This window comes from Armigeres subalbatus, chromosome 1 (assembly GCF_024139115.2).
Source record: "Armigeres subalbatus isolate Guangzhou_Male chromosome 1, GZ_Asu_2, whole genome shotgun sequence".
Taxonomy (NCBI): Eukaryota; Metazoa; Arthropoda; class Insecta; order Diptera; family Culicidae; genus Armigeres; species Armigeres subalbatus.
Window position 1 is genome coordinate 286,789,189 of NC_085139.1, and position 10,892 is coordinate 286,800,080.

A 10,892-nucleotide genomic window follows, 5' to 3' on the forward strand; every position below is an offset into this window, starting at 1 on the left:
TTTCGGTCGACTTCTTTTATTTCTTTATTGAGATTTCGTTTCCGCCCCTACGTAGAGTGTAGCCGACCCAGCCCCACTTCCGATTCCGAATTTCTGTTGCTATCGGCCTCTGGTGACAACGACGATGGAGCTCGTTGTTTGAGATCCAGTTGTGAGGCCACCAGGCCCGAATTATATACCGCAGGCATCTGTTAATGAATACCTGCAGCCGTTGAGTGTTCTCCACTGATACACACCATGTTTCGCTAGCGTATAACAGCACAGATTTCACGTTAGAGTTGAAAATTCGTATTTTGGTGCGTTCACTTATCTGCCTGTTTTTTCAGATATTTCTTAAACTGGCAAAGGCAGCCCTTGCTTTCTTGATCCGTGCGCCTATGTCGATCTTGGTACCGCCGTCTGACGCCATTTGGCTACCAAGATATTGGAAGCTTTCAACATTCTCCACTGGTTGCCCGGCTACTGTGAAACTGGAAGGAGTCACCGTGTTTACATCCAACGATTTGGTTTTGTTGACGTTGATGACTAAACCTGCCGAGGAGGAGCGATCGGCAAGGTCGTTGAGCTTACTCTGCATATCAGAGCGCCGTTGCGCGAGTAGTGCAACGTAATCCGCCAATTCGAAGTCGTTTAGGTGCTCCATGGTTATAGGCTGCCATAACAGCCCGCGGTTTGGTTCACGGTCAATCGCATCTACCAGAATCTCATCGATTACGATGAGGAACAGTAACGGTGATAGAATACATCCTTGCCTCACACCAGCTACGACCCGGATAGGGTCGGACAGGACCCCATTGTGCAGCACTCTACACGAAAAGGCCTCGTACTGTGCTTCGATGAGGCCTATGATTTTCTCAGGAACTCCTTTGCGTCTCAGGGCGCCCCACATATTCTCGTGATTGGGACGGTCGAAAGCTTTTTCGTAGTCAATGAATACCAAGTAAAGGGACTCTTGGAATTCATTGACCTGCTCCAGAATGATGCGGAGCGTGACAATATGGTCCACACATGATCTACCGGCACGGAATCCGGCCTGCTGCCGCCGGAGAGTCGCATCGATCTTCTCCTGAATCCGGGCTAGGATGATTTTGCACAGAACTTTGAGAACGATACACAGCAACATAATGCCTCGCCAGTTATCGCATACAGTCAGGTCACCCTTTTTGGGCACCTTCACTAAGATACCTTGCATCCAGTCGACCGGGAAAGTTGCGGTGTCCCAGATATTACGAAATAAACGATGCAGTAGTTGAGCGGATGTCATGGGGTCAGTTTTGAGCATCTCTGCTGATATGCGATCGACCCCTGGGGCTTTATTTGATTTCATGCTTTGGATGACTGTTTGAATCTCTAGCAGTGATCAAGCTTCGGTATTGATGCGTGTTATACGTCGGATCCTAGGCAGCTCATACCGAGGTGGTGATGGCCTGGCTGGCACTTGAAAAAGTTGTTTCAGCTGATCAATTGGGTCGGTCAATAACTAATCATTCGCGTCTTTCACAGACATCGTTGCACTCATCTTCACCCCGCTTGAGCGTCGTGAGATAACGTATAGGAGGCGAATGTCTCCGGTTACTGCGGCTCTCTCTCCTTCGTCGGCCACGCTCGCTTGTCCCGTCGACATGAGCGTTTTACTTCCTTCTCTAGAGACGCGTATCGTTGACGGGCTAAGACTTTGGCTCTTCTGGTTTTCGATCGCTCTATCGCGGCTTTGGCTTCTCTTCGCTCCTCTATCTCATCGGTGATCAATTGTTTTCTCTGGGTGCGCAGCGCGCCCAGATTGTTCTCGCTGGTGGCGATGAAGGCATTCTTGATGGCGGTCCATTGGTCTTCCACGCTGCCACCTTCCGGAATATCTGCAGCACGCGTCTCCAGTTCTTCAACGAAGGACCGTTTCACCGTGGCATCTTCCAGTCAGCGTGTGTTGAATCGCCGTCCAACTATTTCCTCCTGCCGACGAATCCGCGCAATGCGCAGGCGTATTTTGCCGATGAGGAGGTGATGATCAGACGCGATATCGGCACTACGTTTATTCCGTACATCAAGAAGCCTCCGTTTCCATTTTCGGCTGATGCAGATGTGGTCGATTTGATTTTCTGTAAAGCCGTCACGGGAGACCCACGCGACCTTGTGAACCGGACGATAAGGGAAGAGCGATCCCCCGATCACCATGTCGTTATTACCACAAAATTCTGCGAACAGCTCTCCGTTTTCGCTCATTTCTCTGAGACCATGGCGTCCCATAATGCGCTCATGGTTCGAGTTGTCGGATCCGATCTTCGCATTGAAGTCGCCCAAACAGATCTTGATATCACCATTCGGAATTCTATCTACGACGGCATTGAGTTGACTGTAGAAGTTCTCATTGTCTTGCATAACATTGGATTATAGTAAGGTTTCGGACCCGTGTTCTAAATCTGGCAACGATTATCCTTTCACTTATAGGTTCCCACTTCATAAGCGCAGAGTGTGCCTGAGGGCTTAGTAGGAATGCGGCGTGCCTCATTGGCAAGTTGTGCCAATTTACCCTGCTGGGCTAGGGTTAAAACATTCCATTTTTCTATTCTTGTCCGTTGTTTCGCGCTAAGAGTCGTCGCCGTAAAATCAGTCCGTATTATTTCATTTTCGAATTCTCGAACAAATTGATGTTTCGGGAACAGTAGGTTGTTGCCCCAAGGTTCCCTATCCACCGGGATGGGGCTGCCATCTTAGGTATAGCTTCCAAGGAATAGCATTTTATACTCAGCCGCTGGATGCCAGAACAGACGCTGTTGGAGCCGCACCTCCTTGGTGAACAGACGCTCGATCAGTCGGGTCAAATTTGTTTAAAGTCCCACCCAACACCAGGACTAGGTTAGTGCGCTTTGAGCGGCACACGGTCGCTTTGATAGGGCCAGCTTGGGGACACATGCAGCTTTTTATAGAAGTTCAACAGAGCCCACTGTCGAACCCCACCACATCCTAGGCAGACCCCACAGGACGCACCCTCTCACTCTAGCTGATGTCAGAAGGACAACAGTGCCCAGGCTGCACTACCAGCTAAGTACGCAACCCTTAGCTGGCGGTCAATTGTCATCGGAAGACCCGTGGAAGCGTGAGTATTGGAACTTGTGAGGACCAGAGCTATTTTAGGCGCCCCTTCCCGGATGTAAACTCACCATTTCGCAGCCCAAACACCTGAATCATATTTCATCAAATGGGAATACCCTTTAGATGAAATATGATTAACCCTCAAACTGCCGGGACGAATCTTGACAACTTAAAACAGCTCGTTCTCGGCCAATTTTCAACTAAAACGCAAGCGGTTTCATCTGTGATCAAGGGAATAGTAGTTCCAGAAAGTAGATGGGTGGAATGCTAAGAATGCCCCTCCTCTTTTTGATGGGGGATTTTGAAGTGTGGTATAAGTCATTTTTGGACAAATCTCGGGAACTTTTTCAAATCGGCGTATGTAACATTTTGATCAAGCTGAGAAAATGAGCTTGGAAGTTTTCAGATTTCATTTTTATTCCTATTTAGAAACTAATCATTTTTATTGCAATTGAATACACCTCAACGAAACATTATGAAAAGGTTCATCGTCACTGACTCTGAAATCTGCACTGCGTGTGAACATTTCAGTTATTTTGATAAAAATATTTGTTACAACGTTCTGCAACAGATAAATCACATACGTCGTTTTGATACGTCAGCATGACCGAGGTCATGCTACTTTCGTCGAAATGTTACGCTGCTCCGTACGCTGCATTGTTGATACGTCGAAATGTTGCGTCAAGTTGAAACGTTTCACGCACATGCGACAAAAAAATGTCAACACTTACAACACGACGTAACAACATATGCTGCAGAAAAACAACGTAAAATGTTTTTCTTAACGAAAATCAGAGTATTCAAGCAAAATGTTTAATTTTGAAATCAGTGATGAAAAAGTACAAGCGGACGCACGTTTTAAACTATTTAGTTGTTCGAAAAAACTTTTTAAAGTACGTTTTCTGCTAGGGGGTGTATGTGCAATAGTTTCGACGATGATGTTTCACCGTTTTGCAAAAATTGATTTACATTTTAAAAACACATTTTCATGTAGCTTTGAAGATATACACATTTTTAGATGAATTTGATGCCATATGCTGTTGAAAACGGGTTTGTTTACAATTTGCGACATACGTCGTTTTGAAAAGTACCGAGAAATGTTCAGTATTTTGAAATTTTTAAAGTCATGACAGGTGTTTTAGCATAAGTTATTAATGGTCAATGACAAGACCATAAATTGGCCTCCAAATGACCACCGAACAGGCTCCGGAAACTCGGAATATCCGGTAAAAAAAGCCATCACAGAATCATGGAATATATCGGTTTTCCGACAGCTCCAACTTCTCAGAATCTCATAAGTAAATTAGAAAACGTCATAGTTTCTTGCTAACTCAAAACTGACCATTCGATGGCCATGGAACAGGTTCCGGATACCCGGAATTTCCGGTACAAAAGGCCAACATAAAACTACAAAACAAATTAGTCTTCCGACACCTCAAACTTCTCAGAAGCACCCTTGAGGCAAGTGAAATGCACACAGAAATAAATGATGAAAAGTAAACAGCGCGTAAAACTTGAGATGCGGAAATTTACACTATTCTACGCGCAAATGGACCTCTTCTTAACAAGTTTGCTTACAACTTGTAAGCAATACTGACGATTCACGTCAAATATTGTACACATTCAGGCTAAATTACGCGTGGAATTAAGCTAATAATGGTGTTCCATTTATGTGCATAAAATTTCAGTGGATTTTTCTATCTGTGCAGTATATGCAGTTCTAATAGTGGAGTAACGTGCTTAGTTTCTCCAAAATTGCGTATTTTCCCAACTCGATTACTAGATATTTGATAAAGCGATCTGCAATATTGTTAAATTTAAAAACTTCTGTCACTGCCCAAGCAAAGTTTGAGATCAAATTGAAAACTTGTTTTGATGTTGAGGAATCGCTGATTTTGATTACTTAGGTTAATATCCTTTTGGACATTTCAACGGTTAGAATATATAAAATCTTCAGCAGAAAAATTTTACTGAGACATCAAATTAATTTCTACTGTTCCAGCAACTCCTATCCCTACCTCCTCGTGGCGCAGGCCGGGATACGAGCAACTTTAGGGAAGTTCGGGTAACCAATCCCGGTGGGAAGTATGGTCGTATGCTGACAAGGAGGGGGGGAATTTTCTCCTCTCCGGAGGTGCAAAACTGATCGAGCGTCTGTCCTCCATGTTAGGAGCGGCTCACAACTGCGTCTGTTCCCCATGTTAGGGGCGGCTGGTCATCGTCCGTGTGCCAGCGAGGGAATCTAAACTAAACTGTGCACATTAGAGTGGGGCGCAGTTGTATGGAAAAATTCAAACTTCGTCCGATCAAGTGAGATCAAGGTTTTTCTGAATCGTTTTGGGATCCCAATCCACTGTGCAAAATATGGGCTCGATTGGTTGCGACCTCGCATGCCGCATCGCGTTTTAAATTTACATGGAGATTAGTATGGGAAAACGTACTTTTTTACATTTTTGCTATTAGCGGCTTCAGTTTATCATCAATCACGTGACTCAATACGTTAGCATATAGCCTGGAAGATGCCGAAAGACTTCTCCGAAGAAGGTACGCAGCTGGAAGGTCTACAAAAAATGTTATTACGTTTCGAAAATTGATTGTTTAAACCATATGCAAGAAATCAATGTTTCTGCCAGCACTACCGGACAACCTTTAATTGTCAGAGTGCAAAACCCATTTTCGTTCTAGTCGGAATTTTTACTTTGTGAAATCATTTCGAATATCTCCCATTAGCTCCAAAGTCCTATAAAATCAATAATTTTGAAATAACACTCAGTTAAATTATTACTCCACGTAGTTCGGCAGTGCTGGCAGAATAAATGATTTTTTGCATATGGTTTGAACACTCAATCTTCGAAGCGTTATAACTTTTTTCGTGGACGTTCCAGCAACGTGCCTCCTTCAGCAAAGTTTTTCGGCATCTTTTGGGTTATACTTTAACGTAATGTGCCACTTGGTTTACGAAGAACTGAAACCTCTAGTAGTAGAAATGCAAAAATATACGTTCTCCCATACTAATTTCCATACAAACTTCAAACGCGATGCGGAAAGCGAGGAAGCAACCAATCGGTCCCAAATTCTGCACAGTTGTTCAGGACCCAGAATGGCTTCGGAAAACCATTGATTTGAAAAAATGACCATGACGCCCCACTCTAGTGCACATCATACTGCATCGTGTCAGCATCGAGAAGGCAGCCCCATGTAGGTAGCGCAACCCTGGTGAGGTAGCCTACCGAAGATTCTACAGCTACCAAGAAAGGCAAAAGTAGGGCAAACGGATTGATTCAATGGCAACAAACCTGGCAACGAATAAAGGAAAACGATTGGAAAGTCGAGTTTTGGAACATGAGAATGTTGAATGAACCCGCACGTGTTGGGCTCCTGGCTCGAGAGCTGCAGAAGGTCGGCGTGAGTGCCGCCCAGGAAATACGGTGGCCCAGAACTGGAGAACTGGAGAATGCCGGGCGATGGATCCCATAGTGAACACTTCATTCGAGTACCACACTACTATAGTGGCGGTGACAGAGCAGATCGAGGAGTTGGCTTCATGATGATCGGGAAGTAGATGAAGCGTGTCATTCGGTGGAAGCCGATTAGCAACCGCATTTGCGTGTTGAGAATGAAGGGAAAATTCTTCAACTATAGCCTGATCAGCATCTATGCTCCAACGAACGATAAGCCTGATGACGTGAAGGGTGAGTTCTATGAGAGCCTGGATAAGGCCTACGAAGAGTGCCCACCACACGATGTAAAGATTGTCATCGGGGATGCAAATGCGCAGATTGGAATAGATCACCCCATCATTCCAGAGGCCCAATTTTGAACTGTATAGTATGGTGGACTTTTAGTGCAAAGGTTTTTCTACAACTCTCCTTAACAGGTCGAAGTTCGAATTCTGCTTTTAAAGAAGTAACCGTGCTAGTTGCAATACTTATACTAAATGATAACAAAATATGCAATCATTTAGTCTAAGTTACTGCTACTAGCCCTATAGCTCCGTTATTAGTGAAATTCAAACAACGAACTGTTAGGCAGAGTTGTAGATAATCCTTAGCACTAGAAGTCCACCATTTATTTATTTATTTATTTATTATAATTCATCTGATCTGATCTGACCATACAACACATTTTGAAATTTAGTCTCTGGAATGAGTTATTAACAAACAACCAAATGATCGAAGGCAGATTACTAAAAGATCGATAACATCCTTGGATACAGCTTCTAACAAAATCGAATCGTGTGAATGTGATATAATTTAAACTGGATTTTGGATAAATTAATGCATTACCAATCCATGTTTTATTTAAGGTTATTCTACTTTATATATACATCCCATTCAAATCGTACAGTTGTCCCACGAGAAAAATGTTGAAATCCAAAGTACCGTCAACTGGGGGGAAGCTGATCATTTTTAAGACAAAACATGCAATAACAATGTGTGTTCACATTTTAAATCGAAACAAATATTTTCAAAACATGTACTGCTATACGTTGCAATAATCAACAACTTTAGTTTTCTGAAATGCGTTCGCATTTATTAAAATAAATTAAATTATTATACATTTTTTGAGTAATCTGGTTTGGGGTGAAGTTGATCAAGACAGCTCTACTAAAATAATTATGACCTAGTAGTCAAAATAAACTAGGTTATTTGTATGAATGTTGAATTGAATGTTGAATGTTGAATTTACTGCGTAAAGAAGTCTACGAAGTCAATATTTGAAACGAAAATAGCGTCATTTATGACTATCTCTCTCTTTCTTCCACAAAATACATTTTCATTATTATAATGAAAAAACTCGGATTTCTACCTAGCGGTAACATTACTTGAACAAAGAATATTGTTGACTACCGTTTCATAAAATTTTTTGGCATTTTTGACTGACACATCAAATGATCATCTTCACCTCAATGATCATCTTCCCCCCAGTTGACGGTACATTAAGCCATTCAAGGAGCAGAATTGAAACAATTTATGAAATCATGTTTATTCATCAAATATATTCGTTTTACAACCATTCCTACGTTTTAAATTGTCTTCCGCATTGGCCCTTGAACTTTGAAAATTTATTCGATTTGTTCTATTAAATCTAGGTTTAAGTTAAATACTTCATTGTAATTCTAGAGAGCATCTGTTTTTAAACAATTCATGTTGAATAAGTGGAGAATAAATAATTATCATCATATAAAATGCTTTCCACAAAACCATCACAATCCGAGTTCTTCAGCGCTCAGAAGATTTCCATCTAATGGAACGTACGCACGGTCAAGCCGTTTGACCAACATTGACTCCACCTCTCGTTCTTCAACCATCCATAAAGTTTTCCCAACAGCGACACGAACAATCAATTTATTCGACCAACAATATCACACACGAACGACCGAAGCACCAACTCGAGCACCAACCATCAAAAAATATATGGGGGTTTGTGCAACTTCACTACAAATGCTCAAACATGTTCGGCGAACCTTGACTCCACCCCCGACAACTCAAACCAAAATCAAACCGTTTTAATTTTTTCCAACCGAGCCGCCAACTGTCAAATGGTTGTTCAAACAACTTCACACACGCTCAAACAAAGCAGCAACCGAAGCGTTTTCTTGGGGGCGGAGTCAATGTTCGTCAAACTGCTTGACTGGTGTGTACATTGCATAACATGCATTCGACCCTGCTGCGACAGAAAGAGCATGACTGTCAACTACGAAACGAAATGAAAACAGAGAGAATTTTCTCTGGCAAAGAGAGCGTGACGCTTGTCAGTTTTGTTTTGTTGAATTTCTCCCTGCATCCCAGTTAGAACGAAAGCTCTCTCGTAATAATTGTTCGTAATAAATTCTTTATGACTCTTTTTAGCGGGTATCTTTTGACAGCGCAAAATGCATGGAATATTACGTAAATAATGACATCATAAAGCGTATTTACCCTGAAACGCCAATTATTATGTCATTAATGGCGTAATCTGAATAGGCTATTAGCGTGGAGAAGTGCTAGCCGCTAATTGACGGGAAAGGAGTGTCAAGTCGGGAACGGCAGTTCCATCGATACGAGCCAAAGTCCGAGTCCGTCAACACGCTTGGAGAGGCCCCAGGATGGCGTACGAACCTGCAGAGGACGCTATTAGAAGAACCGAACCCATTCCGTTGCGTGAAGAGCCGCTGATTGGCGGCAAAGAAACGAATACCGTGGAACTCAGGTTAGCGTAGAATAAGAAAGTGGGACAGTGTGGAAGAGTGTCGGAAAAGTCCGAAAAGAATGTGAGTTTTTCTGTGCTTCCGTGCGGTCATTCCTTGTATCTTGAATCTTCCCGTTAAGCATGCCGACCCTGAGGTGTATTTTAGTCAGGGAGTTTCAGGAAAGCTTCCCGTTGAGCAACCGGTAGTTACAGAATTTACGAAACAACAGAACGATGCGTCTCAATATCCAACGCTTGTCAGTTGAAGGAGTTGCTGAACAGTACCACCAGAAGCTGGACGAGCGGATCCAGGCAGAATCCTGGTAACGATTTCAACATAATCCTGATCAGGATTCTGACAGACAATCAAGAGCAACCTATTCGGGATTTCTACAGATTTCATATAAGGATTTCGACATCATCCTAGTGAAGAAACCTACAGAGTATTGGTAATGATTCTGACAGAATTTATGTCACGATTCCGACAAAATCCTAATAGGGATCCCGACAAAATCTAGGAAAGGATACCAATAGAATCCGGATGAGGATTTCGACAAAATCCCAGACAGTATTCCAACATAATCCTGGTTGTGTTTCTAAAAATCTTGGTCAGGATTTTGACAGATTCCTGGTCAAGATACCGACGAAATTCCGGTCAAGATTCCGAGAAAATCTTGTTTGGGATTTCGACAGAATTAAAATTATAATTTCGACAGAATCCCAGTCAGAATCCTACACACTTAATGTTATTTACCAGGATCTCAGCAAAACGTTGAACTTTTACCGAGATTCGCACAGCCGTGCCCCAGCAAACATGTTTTTTGCCGAGATTTCTGTCAAAATTGCTGAAAATTTGAAAATATTTTGCTAAAAATCAGCTATTAAACGGCATTTTTGCTGAAATATCAGTTTTTTTTTATTTTGCTGACGCACGGCTGTGCGGATTTTTGCCGAGCTGCAAAAATAAAAACTAACTGTGTAGTTGAGATTCTGACAGAATTCTGGTCGGGATTCCGGCAGAATAATGGTCAGGATTCCGACAAAATCTTGGTAGGTGTTCCAACAGACCACACGTCAGAGTACCAACAGAATCCCGATCATGATTTCGACAGAATTCTAGTTAGGATTCTAGTAAGGGTTAGGATTTCGACAAAATCCTGGACAGGATTCTGACAGAATGTTGATCAGAATTTCGAAACATCCTAGTCAGTATTCCGTCCAAATTATGGTCGGGATTCCTATTGAACACAGATCAGAATACCAACAGAATTCCGGTCTGGATTCTGACAGAATTCCCGACCGGATTCCGATAGAACCCTGGTCAGAATCCCATTAGAATCTTTGTGGAGATACCTTATAAAAAACAGTCAGGATTCCGACAAAATCCTTGTCAGGATTCCAGAATTCCAATCAGGACTCCGATAATATTCTGGTTAGGATTTTGACAGAATCTAGGTCATGATCCCGACAGAATACTGGTCAGAATTCCTTGGTAGGCATTCCAACATAATTCTAGTCAGGATTCCGACCGAATTCCGGACATAATTCTGAAAGAATCCTATTTAGGATTCCGAAAAATTTTTGGTCAGGGTTCTGGAAGAACCGTTGTCAGGATTCGGACAGAACCGTCG